Source organism: Oryctolagus cuniculus, chromosome 5 (assembly GCF_051225735.1).
Source record: "Oryctolagus cuniculus isolate XC-2025 breed Fujian yellow rabbit chromosome 5, ASM5122573v1, whole genome shotgun sequence".
Lineage (NCBI taxonomy): Eukaryota > Metazoa > Chordata > Mammalia > Lagomorpha > Leporidae > Oryctolagus > Oryctolagus cuniculus.
In genome coordinates this window covers 87,803,881-87,824,194 of record NC_142871.1, presented here as the reverse complement: position 1 = coordinate 87,824,194, position 20,314 = coordinate 87,803,881, and positions in this window count along the sequence as shown.

Genomic DNA, 20,314 nt, shown 5'->3' with positions numbered 1-20,314 from the left:
TATATTTAATAAATGATATACAGGAAAAGAAATATGTCAGATCTGCCTATTTAATACTTTTTGCCAAATGACTTTACCCAACTACTCTTGTTAATAAAGAGGCACAGGAGAGTTGATCAAGAACTACAAAATAAAAGGAAGAAAAAATTTCAGTAAATAACTTATTTTTGACTATAATAAATTATGTTTTTAATATGTAATACAAAATACATGTTTTAAACTACTGTTACCTGGGGTGGGCTTTTACAAGAATGTTTAGTTATTGCCTTTTAATGCTTGTAAAAAGTATGTGTTCATAAATCTCTCCTGTAGGGACCAGTTGTGTTGTGAGTTGTGGGTTAAGTTGCCGCCTCCAACACTGGCGTCGCATATGAGCACTGATTTGAGTCCTGAATCCTCTGCTTCCAATCCAGCTCCCTGCTAATGTGCCCAGGAAAGTAGTGGAAGATGACCCAAGTAGGAGACCTTGCTGGTGTTCCAGGTTCCTGGCCTTTGCCATTTGGGGAGTGAACCAATGGATGGAAGGTCTCTGTCTCTCCTTCTTTTTCTGTTACTGCCTTTCAAAATATATAAAAAAAATCTTTTAAAACCCACACAAACCACATGATGCAACAGTTATTCAGAAACTATGCTTTCTAAATGATTTATAGTCACTTTTCATTTATCTTAAAAACAAAAAAAATCTCACGAGGTAGGTATCTAATCGTTGCTGTCCTGTAGTAAGGAAACTGAAGCCGAGAAGCCATCCAAGTGATTCAGTGCAGGTGTGCTGGATGCTAAAGCCCAAGTTCTCAGCCATCGAATATGCCATGGAAAGAAAAGGCGAGGCAAATATAGAAAATAGATTAGTAGTGATGCAAATAAGAAGGATCTAACATTTTTATAGCTCTACTCCTAATTTTTTAAAGATTTATTTTATTTTTGAAAGACAGAGTTACAGAGAGAGATAGAGCCAGAGAGAGAGAGGTCTTCCCCTACTGGTTCACTCCCCAGATGGCAGCAATGGCCGGAGCTGAGCTGATCCAAAGCCAGGAGCCAGGAACTTCTCCTGGGTCTCCCCGATGTGTGCAGGGGCCCAAGGACTTGGGCCATCCCCTACTTCTTTCCCAGGCCATAGCAGCTAAATCAGAAGTGGAGCAGTGAGGACTTGAACTTGTGCCCACATGGGATGTTGGCGATGCAGGCCAGCACTTTAACCCGCTGCACCACAGCACCAGCTGCTCTACTCGTTTAAAAACAAGAAGGCAAACAACCACCACCGCTATCACCAAACAATGTTGTATGTGCTTGGCCATAACACACAGATCCAAAACAGAAAAAGTTATCAAGAAAAGGAGCAGATAGAGCTCAAATGGACAGACTGTTGGTGAATCTGCTATAATGAGTTCCTGTGAGGTGGCGTATTGTAGCAGTCAGGCTATGCTAGGTTATGATGAAGCAACAAAGACCACTTATCTCTCAGGAGTGTAATGCAACAAAGGATTTGCTTTTTATTTGTGTTGAGTATGTTGTAAATCTACTTGCCTCCTCGGGACAACTGTGGTTATTTTTAGACTGTGGCTTTTATGACAATTTAACTGAGATGTCCACAAACTAAAACCCCTGACTAGTAGAGAAGTGTCAATTTCAATGCAGCCACTTCAGATGGAAACATTAAAATACTTCAAATGATTTGAGTGGGAGATGTTATCTGGAAGTGATTTTGAAAACTGAATATCCATTGATCTTCCATCAGCAGGGATGAAGTAATGTTTGCTGTGGTTTGTTTCAAGCAGTAGAATGTAATTTAACAGTTACAAACCTGTAAATCAAAGATACAAAATATCACAAAAGATGGCTCTTTTATGCTGTCATTCTGGGATGGTTGGGGGAGGAATTTTTATGTTTATGGTTCACTTATCCTAGGGCCATTGAGCGGAAGGAGTGGTGAGAGGGGTGTGAGGATTACGACACTCTCAGGGCACACCCCTTCTTAGTACTCTTCCACTACGTGACAAGAACAGCAAAGGGGAAAGCCTTGACTTCTTTCCTCTGAGAAGATGACAGCAGGTTACCATGGCTTCTGTAGTACCATAATTAAGTACAGTCAGCCCTTCATATCCATGGGATCCACATTCATGAATACAACCAAACTTAAAAATTAAAAAATACTTGGAAAGAATGCAGTTGTATTGAACATGCACAGTTTTTTCCCTTGTCATTTTCCCTTTAACAATGTACTCTAACAATAAATTCCATAGCATGCATGCTGTATTAGGTATTATAAGTAATCTAGAGATGATTTACATTATATGGGAGGATGTGCATTGTTTATATGCAAATGTTATACCATTTTACATAATGGACCTGAGTAGCCATGGATTTTTGGTACCCCTTGGCATCTTGAAATCAATATTTTGTGGAGGATTAAAATTCCAGGCAACATACACCCTATTTCAGTAATCCAGAAAGAAAATCCATCTCATGATAACTGGTAATATATAGATGTATTTTGGTCTGGATTTTTAAAACAATTGCTGTTCATGGTGTTTCTTAGGAGATTATTTTATTGCTTCTTGAGGACACAGAATTTACTTCTCTATTATAAATTTAGTGAAATGATTGGCACAAAAGAGCACAGCAAAAACTTTATGGTAGTTTAAATCAATTGTTTTCTTTGGATTTTTTAACAGGTAAATTGTTATATCTATTAAAAGTACTAAGTAGACAGCAAAGTCATGTAGCTCAAAAACTATCAGTTAGGGGCAAGTGTTGTGGTGCATTGGGTGAACCCACCACTTGGGATGCCTGCACTCTAATTCAGAGAGCTACTTGGAGTCCTAGCTCCTCTGTTTCTAATCTAGATTCCTGCTAACATGCCTAGGAAGAGAGTGAATGATAGCCTAAGTATTTGGGTTCCTGCCATCCACATGGGAAACCAAGATGGAATTTCTGGCTCCTGGCTTTGAGCCTAGCCCAGCCTCAGCTGTTGTGGACATTTGGAGAGCTAGCCAAAGGATGAACTCTCTCTCTTTCTCTCTCTGTCACTCTGCCATTTGAGTAAATAAATACATAAATAAATCTTTAAAAACTGTTAGCTAAGCACATCTACTGAGTGCTACCTAGTTCCAAGCCAAACATGGAAAAGTAAAAAAAAAAAAAAATCAGTTAACTGGACAACAAAGCAAGCTACTCCTCCTCAGGCTTTTATTTTTGTCCCTAATTTGGTGGCATCTTAATCTGTGTATGTGGAGATTTATCCTTGTGGATTTGCTTCTAAAATGCCATCTTCCCAACACTTATCTCTTTGAAGTATTCCATCATTAAAAACATTTGGGAGCCACAATTTCCTGATTCACTCTGGGGTGGGGCTCTGAAATCCATATATTTTGAATGTTTCCTGAGCGAGTCACATACTTACCTGTCTTGGGAATCATGAATTTAGAGACTTCCACATTGGTGGCATGTAGGATCGAGGAGAGATGTAACAACAGCAACACGCTATAGAAACTATTTCAGAAGAGGATGACTTTAGGCAGCCACAGTCGGCTTGGCAGGTGACAGCTGCCCAGGGCTTCTGGCTCCCACCTTCCTGCAGGAAACATGGATGAAGCACTGGCCAGCAAGGGCTCCAGTTTATGTCTTCAGCCTTTGACTTTTGTGGCTGCATGATCTTTGGAAGTTTTGAATTTTGAGCTCCTTCTGCAGTTTTCTTGTTTGAAAAGGAGCTGACGTATCTGCTTGACATCACTGTAGAGTGGACAGGTGTTGCTGCCCCTACCTGAAGTGTGCTTCCCTGCGCTGCCTGCAGGCTTGCTTCCTCATTTCCCACTGCCTAAAGCAAACTCACTCTCTTAGTGAGGCTCACTTTCATTCTCCCAATTTAATCCAAAGGGGCTCTTTTTACTCCCTAGTCCCCTTTCCTGCACTTATCACCTGATATGAGCACTATAATCCTTAGCATCTCCTTTATTTAGCTTGTTAATTCTCTCCTCCGCCTGAAGATAAGCTCCAGGAGGGGAGGTTTTTGTGGTTAGTTCCTAACTTCAGACAGCAGTAATGGTCCCTGACACACACTAGGTGTTCAGTAAATATTTATTGAATCAGCTATTGTGAACAACGTAGGTCAACTTTTGGGCTTTAACTGACACAGGAACATAGTTTTCAGGCCAGAGAAATCCTGGGTTAGGTCTGAGTCTACTTTTGCTTTCTGATTGCCTCGGGTTTTGAATCTCAATATTATTTGGAGTGGACAAAACCACAGCATGGTCCCTGTGAACACTCCAGCTTCCTGGGGACTTTTTTTTTTTTTTTTTTCAAAACACTTGTTTATTTGAGAGACAGAGTTACAGACAGAGAGAGGGAGAGACAGAGAGAAAGGTCTTCCATCCACTGGTTCATTCCCCAAATGGCTGCAACAGCCAGAGTTGGGCCCATCCAAAGCTAGGAGCCAAGGAGCTTCTCTGGGTCTCCCACATGGGTGCAGGGGCCCAAATACTTGGTCCAAGTTCCACTGGTTTGCCAGGCACTTTATCAGGGATCTGGATCAGAAGAGGAGCAGCCAAGACACAAATCAATGCCCATATGGGATGCTGGTGCTGCAGGCAAAAGCTTAACCTACTACACCACAGCGTCAGTCCCCCTGAGGGCTACTTCTAAGCAGAATGACTCAGGGTTGTTCTAGATCCCATTTTCTTTCCCTGTCTCTGCATCTGGACTCATCCTGTAAGGTTCAGGTGGCTCTTGGTCTGCCTTCGTGAAAAGGAGAACTGGGCAAAGTACAAAAGTACAAATTCACAGGTGTTGTGAGGCAGCTGTTTCAAAATGTTTGCTGATAAACGATATCTCATTGATACTCTTGATTCACCCCTTTTGCTAGTCAAACTTCTGTGGGTCCCTGAGAATCACCCTCATGGATATTTCAAGCCTCCTTGGACCCATGAAAGGAGAAAAAACAATTGAAGCCTCTCCTACCTTCTCTGTTTTGAAGACAGATGCAGAGAGATTCCTGGGGCTTTGTTGTGCCTGGGAAAAGCACCTCCCACTTCCCCCTGAAGAAAGAGATGTCCACATGGACAGAGGTCTCCCCCTGTCTTCTCACTCCCCCACTCACAAAAGTGTTTCCCAAATGGAGTGAAAAGAAAGCTGGGAATTATCGTTTATGACAGAAACGTCAATTTTGTGAAAAAATGCTGGTTTTACCAGATGCTTCTGGTCTTGGCTGCCTAATCCAATATTCTCTCAACAGCTGCAAGCCCTTTGTCGGACCCCACACCTCCTCCCACGTGCTGTCTCTGTCAGTTGGAGCCCAATTGGTGCCTGCTGCAGGCACTAAACTTTAGGCAAATAAAATAGCAGGGGTGACTCATGAGCAAGACCAGTAAAAGTAACCTTCTGTGCCTCTAAATTACAGGGTTGCAATTACGTTTCCAAATGCTCTGAGAAAGCTGAGTCAATGGTTTGGAGGATAATTTGTTTTCAGTTGGAAACCCAAGGATTTGCAGAAAAAAGAAGGAACTCATATTTAAGGAAGGTGCAATGCTATCACCTGTACCACACAATATTGAGTTCCATGCATTTTACTTAATCCTCACATGCCCTGTGAGTATTAGAGCCCCCAGTTTACAGTTGCAGAGACTAAGACTTGGTGAATTCAAGTAAGTTAGCCACAGTCATGCACCTAATGAGTGGAAGATTCTAGATTTGTATCCAGGTCTGATTGATTCAGAAATCTAAACTGTTGCTGGCCTCCTATTTTGCCCCATGCCAAGCAAAAGACCTGCAGAGTACAACAAAGATGCGTGCTTTGACCCTGACTGCTCTGAGTATTTCCAAGTACCCTGAACTTACAGGATCCAATTAAATGCTGTCATTGAAATCAGCCCTGATGGAAGTTTGTGTACCTACAAGAGGGTCTGACGTTTGCACACACTCTATCTTTAGAATTTTCAAATGCCAGTGTTCCGAGGGCACTGTGGTATACAATTTTCTCCACAGCTGCCACCATGCTGTCCTGAAACTGGCGTGCAGGACAGTCAGGCTGCATCCCTGGTTGTGTGGTAGGCCCCTGCAAGCAGGTCAAAGAGCCTCAAAATCAAGCCCTAGGATGACTGAAAACGATGACAACTGGAAAATTGAGTGCTGATAGTGAGTAGATGTTAAATCCAGCAGCCTGGGGGCTGGCGCCATGGCTCACTTGGTTAATCCTCATATGGCTGCCGGGTTCTAGTTCTGTGGCTCCTCTTCCAGTTCAGCTCTCTGCTGTGGAGGAAGGCAGTGGAGGATGGCCCAAGTGCTTGGGCTCCTGCACCCACATGGGAGACCAGGAGGAAGCACCTGGCTCCTGGCTTCTGGCTTCGGATCGGCGCAGTGCACCGGCTGTAGCAGCCATCTGGGGGGTGAACCAACAGAAGGAAGACCTTTCTCTCTGTCTCTCTCTCTCACTATCTAACTCGACCTGTCAAATAAAAAAAAAAAAATCCAGCAGCCTGCTGCACTGGGTCAGAGCTCTTAGAGCTGATGTTAGAATTAATAGCACAGTGGTTAAGAACAAGGGTTGGCCGGCACCGCGGCTCAACAGGCTAATCCTCCGCCTAGCGGTGCCAGCACACTGGGTTCTAGTCCCAGCTGGGGTGCTGGATTCTGTCCCGGTTGCCCCTCTTCCAGGCCAGCTCTCTGCTATGGCCCGGGAGTCCAGTGGAGGATGGCCCAAGTGCTTGGGCCCTGCACCCCGTGGGAGACCAGGAGAAGCACCTTGCTCCTGGCTTCGGATCAGCGTGGTGTGCCAGCCGCAGCACGCTTGCCGTGGTGGCCATTGGAGAGTGAACCAATGGCAAAGGAAGACCTTTCTCTCTGTCTCTCTCTCTCTCACTGTCCACTCTCTCTGTCAAAAAAAAAAAAAAAAAAAAAAAAAGGTTGTGGAGACCACTCTGTCTTGAATCTGTGGCTCTATCTACTCCCTGTGTGGCAGCAGTGTTAGTGTTGTGTTTTCAATCTTTGTGCCTCAGTTTCCTTAACCTTAAAATAATGAAGACACAGTCTGCATCTTGCACTTAGGTATGAGCATCTCATGAAACTATGGTTGTCAAAAGTTTAGGACAGAGGCACTTGGTAAGAATACAAGAGGTAGCTCCTTTAAACCACATATCACAATGCAAATTTTCTTTCATTTTAAAGATCTTAGTTATTTATTTGAAAGGAAGAAAGAGAGATAAATTGAAATAAAGAGATCTTTTCATCTGCCAGTTGACTCCCCAGATTCCCACAATAGCCAGGGATGGGCCAAGCTGAAACCAGGAGCCAGGAACCTCTTCAGGTCTCCCATGTGGGTGGCAGGGATCAAGTGTCTGGGCCATCATCTGCTGCTTCCCAGGGTGTACGTTTGCAGGAAGTTGGATCTCAAGTGGAGGAGGCAGGACACTGTAAAATGGGATGTGGTCCTCCCTAGTGATGGCTTATCTTGCTATGTCACAAAGCCTGCCCCTCCAAAACTATTTTAAACTTTCTTCACCCTTAGTTTTCTTTAGCACACAAGAAAATCACAGAAGGAGGACTGACACAATTGCTTCTGAGACAAGATTTTTTTTTTTTTTACTCAGAAGCATGTTCTCATGTTTCCACACCAGCTGTATTAAAAACTAAAGTTTCATAAAGCTTGTGAAAAAGTTTGCACTCTGATACAATGTTATTCACAAAGACAAATGATTTGGTTGTTATATATTTCTTTCTTTTCTTTTTTTTTTTTTTTTTTTTTTGACAGGCAGAATGGACAGTGAGAGAGAGAGAGACAGAGAGAAAGGTTTTCCTTTTGCCCTTGGTTCACCCTCCAGTGGCCGCCGTGGCCGGCATGCTGCGGCTGGCACATCGTGCTGATCCGAAGCCAGGAACCAGGTGCTTCTCCTGGTCTCCCATGCAGGTGCAGGACCCAACCACCTGGGCCATCCTCCACTGGACTCCCGGGCCACAGCAGAGAGCTGGCCTGGAAGAGGGGCAACCGAGACAGAATCCGGTGCCCGGACCGGGACTAGAACCCGGTGTGCCGGCGCCACAAGGCGGAGGATTAGCCTAATTAGCCACGGCGCCGGCCTTGTTATATATTTCACAATTAAAAATTATTCACTGGCATGATTCATTTTGCATGTTCCCTAAGACTTTCCTCTGAAAAAGGGAAAGTAGGGGAATGTAGATGTGACAAATTTTTGTTGCTACATGTTGGCTTTTTGGTCATACTACTCAAAACTAGAGAAAGAAATTTGCTTTTTATATTTTCTGGTTTCTAGTTTTAATTCCCTTCTCCATTTTGCCCCTATTGTAATTTTTTTTTCCTTTGGATGAGATCTACTTGTCTGTTTCATATCCCATTTGGTAAGAGATTTAATTGCCCTGATATTCCAATGTTACCACAGTGCTTCTCATCCCCCACCCCCCAAACTCATGGATGTGCAGTAATCATCTCTAAAGAAAACAGGAGGGGGCCAGCTGTGTGGCCCAGAAGGTAAAGCTCCTGCCTATGATGCTGGCATCCCATAAGGGTTCATATTCAAATCTTGGCTGCTTCACTTCTGATCCAGCTCCCTGCCAATGGCCTGGGAAAAGCAGTGGAAAATGACCCAAGCCTATGGGCCCCTGCCACCCATGTGAGAGACTTGGATGAAGCTCCTGGCTCCTGGTTTCAGCCTGGCCCAGTGCTGACTGGTGCAGCTGTATGGGGAGTATCTGAGGATGGTAGATCTCTGTCTCTCCTTCTCTCTCTGTAACTCTGTCTTTCAAAATTTTAAAAAAAGAAACTTAAAAAATGAAAACAGGAGCAAGACACATAGATTTATTTAACATGTATGGAGAAAATCACAGAAGGAGGATTGACACAATTGCTTTTGAAATTAAATGATTTCTCCACATATGGTTAATGGCAGTACTAGCTAAGTGGGTTGGCTCTTTAGAGTGGTCATGGGTATAGTTCATATACCCCACAGACTGTTTCTGTAGGAGTATTTTCTTTTTCTTTCTTTCTTTTTCTTTTTCTTTTTTTGACAGAAAGAGTTAGACAGTGAGAGAGAGAGACAGAGAGAAAGGTCTTCCTTTCGTTGGTTCACCCTACAAATGGCTGCTATGGCTGGCGCACTGCGCCAATCCAAAGCCAGGAGCTCAGTGCTACCTCCTGGTCTCCCATGTGGGTGCAGGAGCCCAAGCACCTGGGCCATCCTCCACTGCCTTTCTGGGCCACAGTAGAGAGCTGGTCTGGAAGAGGAACAACTGGGACAGAATCCGGGATGCTGGCACTGCAGGCGGAGGGTTAGCCTAGTGAGCTGCTGCACCAGCCTATTTTCTTTTGAATTGAGAACTATGGAAAAAAAAAGTCTAATAAGGAGGAATGAGCCCTGTGTGAGGCCTGGCTGCATGTGGGTCTAGATGGAGAGTTCCTTTCCTGAATTCTCTTGGCCATTCAGTGGGTGTGGTGTGTACGTGTTCACATGGGAGAGGGGTGGACAGAGAGGTGCACTTGCATCCTTTGCTGACAAATGAAAACATTTACATTGCTGGATTTTAGGAAGCTTATGTATTTTAGGAGCTCTATTTTATTTGCTAAAACAAATCAGTGAATCAAAAATTTGGCTTCCTATGTAGTTTGAAAAAGGAAAAAAATGTGGAAATAACCTGGTTTTGCCTGGAAGCTATGGAATTTGAGATTCCATAAAGAGTGCTATTCTAGACTTTAAAAAAATGATTTATTTATTTATTTCAGAGAGAGAGAGAGAGAGAGAGAGAGAGAGAGAGAGAGAGAGATTGAGAGATGGCTCTTCCTTCTGCCTTCTGCTAGTTCACTCCTCAAAGACCATAACAGCCATGGCTGCTCCAGACCAGAGCCTGGAACTTCATCAGGTTATCTCATGTGGATGGTAGGAGCCCAAGCACTTAGGTCATCTGCTGCTGCCTTCCCAGGCACATTATAAGGGAGCTGGATGGGAAGCAGAACAGCGGAGACCTGAACTGGCGCTCTGGTATGGGATGCTGGCGTCACAAACAGCAGCTTATCCCACAGTACCACAATACCAGCCCCTATTCAAGACTTCATTAAAAATTTTTCATCTTAGTTTTTGATAGAAATGTAAACACGAAAGAATATTAATTCCCTGAAATTTTTCTTAATGTTATTTCACAAGAGGAATAGACTGTACCTTTTAGGTATTAAAGAAAGGCAATGAAAATATTTTCTAACATAGTGGCAAAATCTGGTTGTTAAATTTAAGTGTACATCTTTAAGCATGAATAATAAGATCAGTCCCAGAAGGAATAAGAATATGTTTTGAAATAGTATTTTAGATTTGATTTACACAGAGCATTTTACCAAGTAATACTACTAAGAGAATGATTTTATTCCATGTCTCTTTAAATAATGAAACTGAATAAAAGTGTCCACATCATGGTATATAATATCCTTCCATTAGAGCCTTATTTTCTTGTCAATATTTTTATATAGAGTCTAATCTTTTGATGTGATGGAGGTTTCAAATTAATTCACAGACAGTGGTGTTTTCATTTTCTTACTTCAACATGACACACATGTTTCTAGCTCTAAAGTGATTGCCAAGAAAATACTTAACTCCCTAAATTGAGTGTTCGAAGCACCACAGTAGCTTTCCCTCTTAAATCGTGTGTACAGTTGAAGTTCACCTTGCAGAGCAATTGAAATAGGTGCTCTGTTTAGAAATGAAACTGTAAAACTTTTGGTTTTTCAAGTTTTCTGACTCCAAGTTAGCTATTTTCCTTTAATACCAGAAGAATTAAAGATATTAAAAACCGGCTGTTAGTGCATATAATTGTGGCCGCCCATCTCCCCTTTTTCTTGGAAATGAAAAGAATGTTGAAAGTGTTCCTGTTTTAAAATGTAAGAGGTGTCCAGGCATTTACAACTGTATATACTCCTCCAGTTGAATTCTTCTAAACCTCAGACCTGGCCAGCAGGTTTCTCCCAGACGATTTTCATTTTCACAACATTCACATCCAATAAACTGCACGAAACATAGTGTGAGAGAAAAAAGGGGGACAGGAAATGGTTCTGTTGCATGGTTATTACATCCTATTGCCTGTGGGTTGCTTGTTATGAGTTTTAACTATGTAAATATGACGTATATGACATCAGAATTTAATCTTAAAGCTTCTATGTGGGAGATAGAGTGTGATTTTATTGTTAGGGCTAAAATCAACTGGGTGTTGACAGGTTTCAAAAGTCACTGAGTAGAAGCTTGAAAAGAAAAAGCTCAGACTGATAAGCTGTTCTTTGATTGACAACTTCAGGCCTGACTGCCACTATTGAAAACAGTTGGGCAAAAGGTTTTTTGGGGGGAGAAAGTGTTATTTCATAAGAAGCTATACTGGGAAATATAGGAAGATTTATAAGCTGATACGGCACAAACCCCAAAGAAAAACAGGTGTGAGGTTTAGAAAATCTGGAAACTGGGAGAAAGGCCACTGTCCATGAATGATTTAATTAATATTGTAAGAGGATTTTTCTCTAAGAGAATGCTGACTCAAGTACAAAAATAAAACATCTCTGTTCACCAGCTTTGGGTTTCAACAAATCGTTTGTCAACAGCTTGTGGTGAAATAATCAGTGTTGGGGGTTGGAACAAAATGAAAATGCGCAAGCAAAAGATTAAAATGGAAAATAAACGTAGGAGGGAGAAGAACGTGTTTCTGTTGTTCCTGTTTTCATCTTTCTAGTACAGTAGACCCAATTCTAGTATGGTAAAATCCATTATGGAGACAATAAAGTAAATGCATGCTAAAGTGGCCATCACTGCTTGATTGAAATGTTATGATTGTTATACACACCATATCTTGTCAAATCTTATCCATAAGGAAGTATTCAATTCCTGTTGTGCCAATTATCCTACTATGTGCATCATAAACTTTTATAGCTTGTTATGGAATGTCGCTTGGCTATTTCTCCCTTCAAATATTGCATCATGTGATTCAGATGGAAAACATATTCTAATGTGGCAAAGTGTTAAAGAAATTTAATACTCTAGGGCTAAATGAAACTGCTATGGTTCATCTCCTGGATAAGAACAACAATTTATGAATGCAATATTCATTTCCTGAGGTGAGCACAAGCAAAAACCTCATCTGAAACTTAAGACCTAGATGTTTGGCCTCTGGAAGTTTCCTCATTTAACTCATTGATGTCATCTATGAAGGCCACTGGTAAGATCACATCTGGGGCGTGCTCACTTCTTCAACTTCCCTAATTACTTTTACAGGGAACTCCTGGCATAATTGCATCAGACATGACCAGACCACAAAGTCTATGAGGTCATCTTTTACTTTTAATATATAGTTAAAAATGTCAAAATAACCTATTTGCTTTCTCTCCATCATGAAAACTGATTAACAGTTTGGCATTTTAATTCCCAGAGGAGTCCATTCAGATCCCAGTTCTAGAGCAGTGCATGTGAAATTATGAACTTTGCATGTGTATGCTTTTAAGACCAGGGAACCCAGAGATTGTTCCACAGTCATTTTTGCAGAAAGAGACAAATAACAATGACCAAGAACCATAATTTTTATCCTTGAAAGAGAATATAAATTTTAGTATGCTAAACAAAATAAATTGAACTTATAAGAAAACTCATTTGAGTTTTATCTATGAGTACCACGGAGTAGTGGAGAAGCAAACTAGAGGACACTATTTTGAGCTTTTAATGCAACCTTATTTCATTAAAAACACTGATATTTAAATATTCAGGAATTCACAGAAATCCTATATGATAGGGTGAGATGTTCAAATAAATATCTGAAATGTTGATGTGTCCCTGTGGGATTCTTATAGAATAGGAGCCACTGCCAGCCACTATGTACACCTACAACTGGGGGAAAATGAGAGAATAACAAAGAGAAATACATTGCATGTTTTCATACAGAAAGCACCTGCTACCTTCCATAAACTCATTTCTTCTGATCACCAAGCCCACCCAAACACAGAGCTGAAAGATGCTTTGAACTTGTTAAGATCCAGTACTTAGAAAATTCAAGGGCCAGTGCTGTGGCACAGCGGGTTAAAGCCTTGGCCTGCAGCGCAGGCATTCCATATGGGTACCAGTTTGAGTTCTGGCTGCTCTACTTCTAATCCAGCTGCCTGCTAATGCTCCTGAGAAAGCAGCAGAGGATGGCCCAAGTTCTTGGGTCCTTGCACCCACGTCGGAGACCTGGAAGAAGCTCCTGGCTCCTGATTCCAGATCAGCTCAGCTCTGGCCATTGCAGCCATTTGGGGAGTGAACCAGTAGATGGATGACCTCTACTTCTTTGTAGTTGGCTCTACTTCTTTCTGTAACTCTCTCAAATAAATAAAATAAATCTTTTTTTAAAAAATGAAAAGATTCAGATAAGCGATAAGTATGTGAGAGGAAGTAAGGCAGACAGTACTATAAATCCCATATGCAGTGAGAAATGTGGGTTCCCAGTAGGTTGGAGAAGAAATTCTGAGCACAAGTAGCTTTTCAGGGTTTGTACACCAAAATATGTATCTGGGATATGGCTCACAAGATAGTAGGCACCAACCTGGTAAAATCCCAGGCTATTCTCGGAATTGTGGTTGAGGGTCATACAGCTATACTCTCTCTCTACACCCTTGAATAGAGGATGCCTTTTGTTTCCCAAGAATGGTTGGGCTTTTTGGCTGAAGATGTAACTTCTGAAAAGGTGTACCACAACCAGGTGATAATGCAAGAAGACATAGGTGCTTTTGATGAGAAGCAGTCACATCAACCATAGTGATAGGTGAGGCCACAGATGTCAAAGTTAGGTGAACTTTACATCCCTGAGGGCAGCTAGAAAGCCACTGCCTAACTTACTAGTTCCCCAAACTTCTGGGAAAGAGAATGGTGTAATAGGTGCAGTTATAGCATGAACTCAGGAGGTTGTAAAAGAATGCAAGATTTACTGTAAAAATAAGATTTTTGATGCAGCTGAAACAGATTAATAGGGGAATTTATTAACAGAGTAACAATAAGCGATGAACCAAAAAAAAAAAAAAAAAAAACCAAACAATAAAGCAAAGGTATAGTAAAGTAAGAGATGTTCTGCTTATCCTTGTCCAACATGATACAACCAAAGCCTGGGTCTTCTAGGACCTTACAAAGAAAGAGTACAACGATGCAGAACATAATCTTGACTATGTGTTTTGTTGGGTGTAGTTATTGCTAAGATAGATAAAGGGCTTTACATGCACCATCTTATTTAAGCCTCATACAATCTGATGAACATATTATTTTCTCCATTTTATTTATGTGGAAATTCAGTCTTAATGATGCAGATATCCTCCCTGGGTAGAAATAAATGTTTAAGAGCTTAGAATGCTTAGAATCCAGAATTAGAACTCAACTCTACTGAATTCCAGAGACTATGGTCATTGCCAATAGGCAATGCTGCTTCTTACTTAGCTACACATGGGTAGATGTAACTCAATTTAATATATCAGAGGGTATTGAGTTTCAAATAAATAAAATAAATCTTTAAAAAATTACAATATATTTAAATCATTCAATGAAAAGTGACTATATGCTTAACACTGGGCTAGGTTATTTGGTTAATGAAAGATGCACATCATTAATCAAATGTTTCCATATGAATGTGTTAGCTAAATTTGGTGTCCTAGTTTGAAATACAAAGTCTATGATATTTAAACATAATTATAGAATCAAAAGTATATGTGTGTTATTATTGCTCTATTATCAAAGCAGACAAAGCTTTTCAGAATTGAAGTTTACATACAACATTATTTTCAAAATTGATAATTAAGAGTCCATACTTTAGTCAGGATCCTGGACTTCAGTCATGAGGTAGCTACTGGAATCAGATGCTTGTATGTGTGTTGGGGGGCGGGGAAGGATGGGAGTGTCTCATAATTGAGAAGAATATTGGAGAGACTGGCTGAGGAAGGCAAGCAGAATGAAACACCAAATCAAAGGCAAGAAATCTATTGTGTGCTGTATTGCATAAATCAAAGAGGCGCCAGATGATATTGCTGTGGTTTTAGTTGTGAAAATAAAGAGGAAAGGAAATATTTTAGGATATAGTATGGAAAATGGACTGCTTAATAAAAAAAGAATAATATCATTTTTAAGGGTGTTTTAAATAGGAAGAAAATTACAAAATTAAATATTCAATGAAGCTATTGAAATAGTTATTTTCCCAATGAATATTGACTCTCTTAGAACTTACTAAAAGTTGAATGTTTTTTGATTATATTGTATACATAACCTATTAACAACTCTTCTACAATTATTCATAAATTTTTTCATCAAAGGCTTACAACTAATGAAATCTTAAACTTCAGTGAAGACTAACATATTTACATGTAAAATTCTTATTTAGCCATTAATATGTTTACTGTTTTAGCTTTGAGTCCTTGCTTAAAGAAAACTCATTTTCCCTTCTGCTTGATTGAAAGCATTTAACTACCCGCCTCCAAAATTTACAATAAGATCAAAATGGCATTTTATTTGCCCATCTGGAGATAACCAAATGTGTAAAGCTTGTCCGTGTGGAAGCCATCTGTTGTGAATGGATACACACATGGAAATGTAATCCTTGAACTTCTTTTTCAACTTTCTCTTTTGCTTGCCTGAGTAAAAAGCAAATCATACCCGTGACTTGTGATACAAAGTATAGGCCAGGACAGGTTGCTATCTTTTCATGTCACAAACACTTTCGTTCACCCTACTGTGAACATCTCTTGGTTTTCCCTAGCATCATGTCAGAAATTGGAGGTTAGAGTCAGGGCTCTTCCTAACGAGCTATCTTGGACTGTTCTTAGAAGGGGAGAGTCTTTGGGAATCATACCCCGTTCTTTTCCTTTGAAGGTACTTGTGGTCTCTCTAACCAACTCTGTATGTCTCAAACATGGAGAAAACACTTTCTGGCTCAGTGTTTTTTAACTTTACATCCTCACAGATTCCATTTCAAGTTGGAAAAAATCCTTTGGGTTAGAAATAATTTCAAAATGATGTTACTTGCTGAGTAGCACAAATGGATCACAAGAGACTGGACTTCTCAGAGACACTTCAGAAGCAGAAAACATTTTGCACACTTACACTGCTTTTGCCCTACTTAGCTTAAATGCAAGTACAATGTCATCCCTGCAAATAACATAAGTCAGTGTGTTAACTGGGCTGGCTTAATGCTAAGACCTACTGCACAGCAGTGAGAGGCCACATAGTCTATGCCCCCAGGCTGTTTGTATCACACTGTCTCACGGCCCTTACATAAACTTTAGTATCTGACTTTTTTGCCATTAAAGTAAAAAAAGTTGTTTCTTAAATAATTTTCATATCAGCCTTGGATTCTATGTTTTAGTTCTTCAGTCCTCTTTTCAACATTTCTCTGTGTAGTGCTCCCTTCTCTTATAGTCTTAGACCAAATACTGGTCCTCTCTCCCCTTACTGATTAGCAGCTCTTCCTGAAGACAACTTTCCCTTGACTTAAACAGCTTCAGCTCTAAAAATTCTCAGCATGGCTAACACAGTGTGCCTCTCTTTCTGACTTTTTCACTCCTTGAACTGTGTGATTTCAATTTCCTTACTGCACTGAAAAGTTGCAGTGATAATGGCAATAGCAATTTATTCTTTACCTTGTTTAAAGAAAATCATGTTCTTGGTAATAGCAAAAAATTAAAAATAATTTAAATGTTGAACCAGAGGGAATTGGACTAATGGATATTTGTAAATACAACTGAATCTGGAGCAACCAATGAGAACAATTTTGGAAGAGTAGTTAATGACTTGGAAAATATCTATAATCAATTAAGGCAGGGAAGTGTGTTAGAGGATGATTTGTAAGGCATAACCACATTTTTGTAATAAAAATTCACACATTGGCTGGTGCCATGGCTCAACAGGCTAATCCTCCGCCTGCGGCGCCGGCACCCCAGGTTCTAGTCCCAGTCGGGGCGCTGGATTCTGTCTCGGTTGCCCCTCTTCCAGGCCAGCTCTTTGCTATGGCCCAGGAGTGTAGTGGAGGATGGCCCAAGTGCTTGGGCCCTGCACCCCATGGGAGACCAGGAGAAGCACCTGGCTCCTGGCTTCGGATCGGTGCAGTGTGCCGGCCGCAGCGGCCATTGGGGGGCGAACCAATGGCAAAGGAAGACCTTTCTCTCTGTCTCTCTCTCTCACTGTCCACTCTGCCTGTCAAAAAAAAAATTAACACCTTTATTTAGAGATAAAGACTGAAATTTCACACATCAAAATGTTGATGGTGGCTACCTCTGATGATTGAATTATATGTGATTTTATTTTCTTAAGTTTTTAAAATGTATTTTTAAAATATTCTACAATGAAATTACTTTTTAAAGAACCAGATAAAACTATTTTAGAAGTCCTTGCTTAAAGAAAGCTCATGATCAAAACTGATGATTATCAAAATGTGTCACTGAAGAAGTGAAGCTTGTCTTCTATTATTCTGAAGCATTTATCTAAACACAGACCTAAAATCTGGGCAGCTAGAGTGGTGCCACATCACCATACCAAGGAGCTAATGAGAATTCCATATTATATGTAGTAGATGAGCCAAATATTGAGGGTTCCAGGATATTTTCCACTGCTTGAAACCAGAGGGTGACTTGATGACATTTACATCCATTTTTTTTAAAAAAATGCTTGGTGAAATGTTAGCATGTTCTATATGCATCTCTTCATCACTTCTGAGACTGTCTAGAAGTATCTTGCATCAAAGTACATGTTCAAGAACATCAGCTCCTCTGTGGAAATCCTTTAGCAGAGCCCATCTCCTTGAACTTCCTCAACATTCCACCCTGTCCTTTCCTTACCTCAGTATCCTTTTTCTTGAGACATCTCACATCAACTTCAGAACCTATTCACAAGCCATGACATAGACAAAATGTTCTATCTGTTCTTTAAGGATATGTCAAAACATGTCCATGGCTACTTCCACTATTTTATTTAGCTCTCAGAGCAAACTGAGTGAGTGCAGCACTCCCCTCCACACTATTTCCAGACTTGCTGGGCATGGAAAAAATGAATAAAAAAGTCTATGCCAGTATCCACTGGTAGATGTTCCTGAGGCACCCCCAGAGATCTGCATGCTCCCTTGTGGAGGATGGATGTGGGGAAGGAGAAAGAAGAACAGAGTGGTTAAAAGGTGTGCAGACATCGTCGAGGACTCTGGTGGTCCTGTCTGCACCTCTCAAATGGTATAAGGAAAATGCAGCAGGGATCTGCAAAATGATGGGAATTCAGGATGACTCTGCAAGTAGAGACAACAGTAAAATACAAGGCACTCCCCGTCAAACTCCCGATATCTTGCCTCTCTATAGGCATCTGGGAATTTGTAGGCATGGACTTTTACTCAAGGACTTTCTATGGATTCTGATCAACTTAAAAGACCCACTCGTGAACAAAAACTGAATGGACTGAGATTGAGTTTCCTTCATCTGTGAGAATGGTGTTGGAAACATATAATAAATTGAATTATGCTAAATACTAAGAAATGTTCTGTATGCCTAAGGTCAGGATTCATGTTTAAGTAGATATTATCTTAAATACATAAACAGTATATCTAATAAAGGTATATATGTAGATAAAGGATTCAAGAGATATGATAGATAAGATTGATTTCCATGTCTCAATTATTTATATTTCATTTTTTTCTGGCAATTTAAAATTCACCCTCTGTGAGTAGTGTATAAGACTAATGTTATCTACAAATAAGGACTTAACAATGTTTTCCTTTTAGAGGAAAACAAAGAAGCAGAAAATACTAATTATATATCTTTATTATTTGGAGCCCAAAATGAAAGAACAGAAGTCAGCATTTTCTTTGGTGTAAATGGAATTACTAACTTCTCCTATAGAGTGAAAAAGAAAATGGTTTTTATTCATTTATTTGAAAGGCAGAGTTACAGACAGAAAGAGGATAAGACAGAGAGAGAAGTCTTCCATCCACTGGTTCACTCCCCAAATGGTTGCCATGGCCAGAGCTTGGCCAATCCAAAGCTAGGAACCAGGAGCTTCCCCTGGGTTTCCCATATGGGTCAGGGGCTCAAAATCTTGGGTCATCTTCCACTGTCTTCCCAGGCCATTAGCAGGGAGCTGGATTAGAAGAGGAGCAGCTGGGACATAACTGGCACCCATATGGGATGCTGGCATTGCAGGCAGAGGCTTAACCTACAACACCACAGCACCAGCCAAAAAAACCTGGTTTTTGAGTTTCTAGGTCTTAGGAAGTTAGATCATATGGAGCACCATGCTATAAAATATCTATTAAATTGTACCCCATTGGGGAGTGAACCAGCAGGTGGAAGACCTCTCTCTCTCTCTCTCTCTCTCTCTCTCTCTTTCTGTAACTCTGCCTTTCAAATAAGCGAATAAATGTTTTAAAAAAAATCCTACCCTAATTGCAAATATAGAACCTCTGGAAATCTTTTGGTTAGTCCCTTGGTTGGTCCCAGGGTCACAAATTTAAAAGGCTTCAGGGACTGGATGGATGACAAAAATGAGTCAAGGTATATAGGGTAGATAAGGAATAGTGGGGACTCTTACAAATGGGTCCAAGATAAAACCTGAAAGATAGGGAAGCTAGTGTTGGGTCATAGCAGGTAAAGCTATCATCTGCAACATCAGCATCCTGTATGGGCACCAGTTCAAGGCCCAGATGTTCCATTTCCTATCCCACTCTTTGCTAATGACCTGGGAAAAACAGCAGAAGATGGTCCAGGCACTTGGACCCTGCCACTCACATGGGAGACCTGAATGAAGCTCTTGGCTCCTGGCTTCAGCCTGGCCCAGCCCTGGCTGTTGTAGCCATTTGGGGAATGAACCAACCATGAACCAAGATCTCTGTTTCTCCATGTGTCTCTCACTCACTCTCTGTAATGCTGACTTTCAAATAAATAAATCTTCATTAAAAAAAAAAATAGACCTGAAGGATAAATAGCAGCCAATGCGTTACAGATGCTAGAAGTGCTTGGGTGCCATTTTAGGATGAAGGGGAAGGAGGAGAAGTGCTTAAAGTACCGGGAGTGGATGCGGGAGTGGGGTTGGGCCCAGGGCTGAGGCAAGGCCCCCCCTCCCGCCTCAGTGGGTCATGCCCAGGGCAGCAGCGGTGGTTGCCGTGCTGGGGGTGGGTGGGTAGTTGGGGGTGACTGGTCAGTGCTGGCACAGGAGAGGATGCCTTTGTGCTGATACTGATGTATTGTGTGTTGCACTAAGACATGTTGATTGAAGTGCTTTTTCTCCTCATTCTATGATTAATTGAAATTACAAAAATAAGTAAACAGCACTCTGGCCTCAGAATCAGCCCTTAAGGCATGCGGATCCGGCTG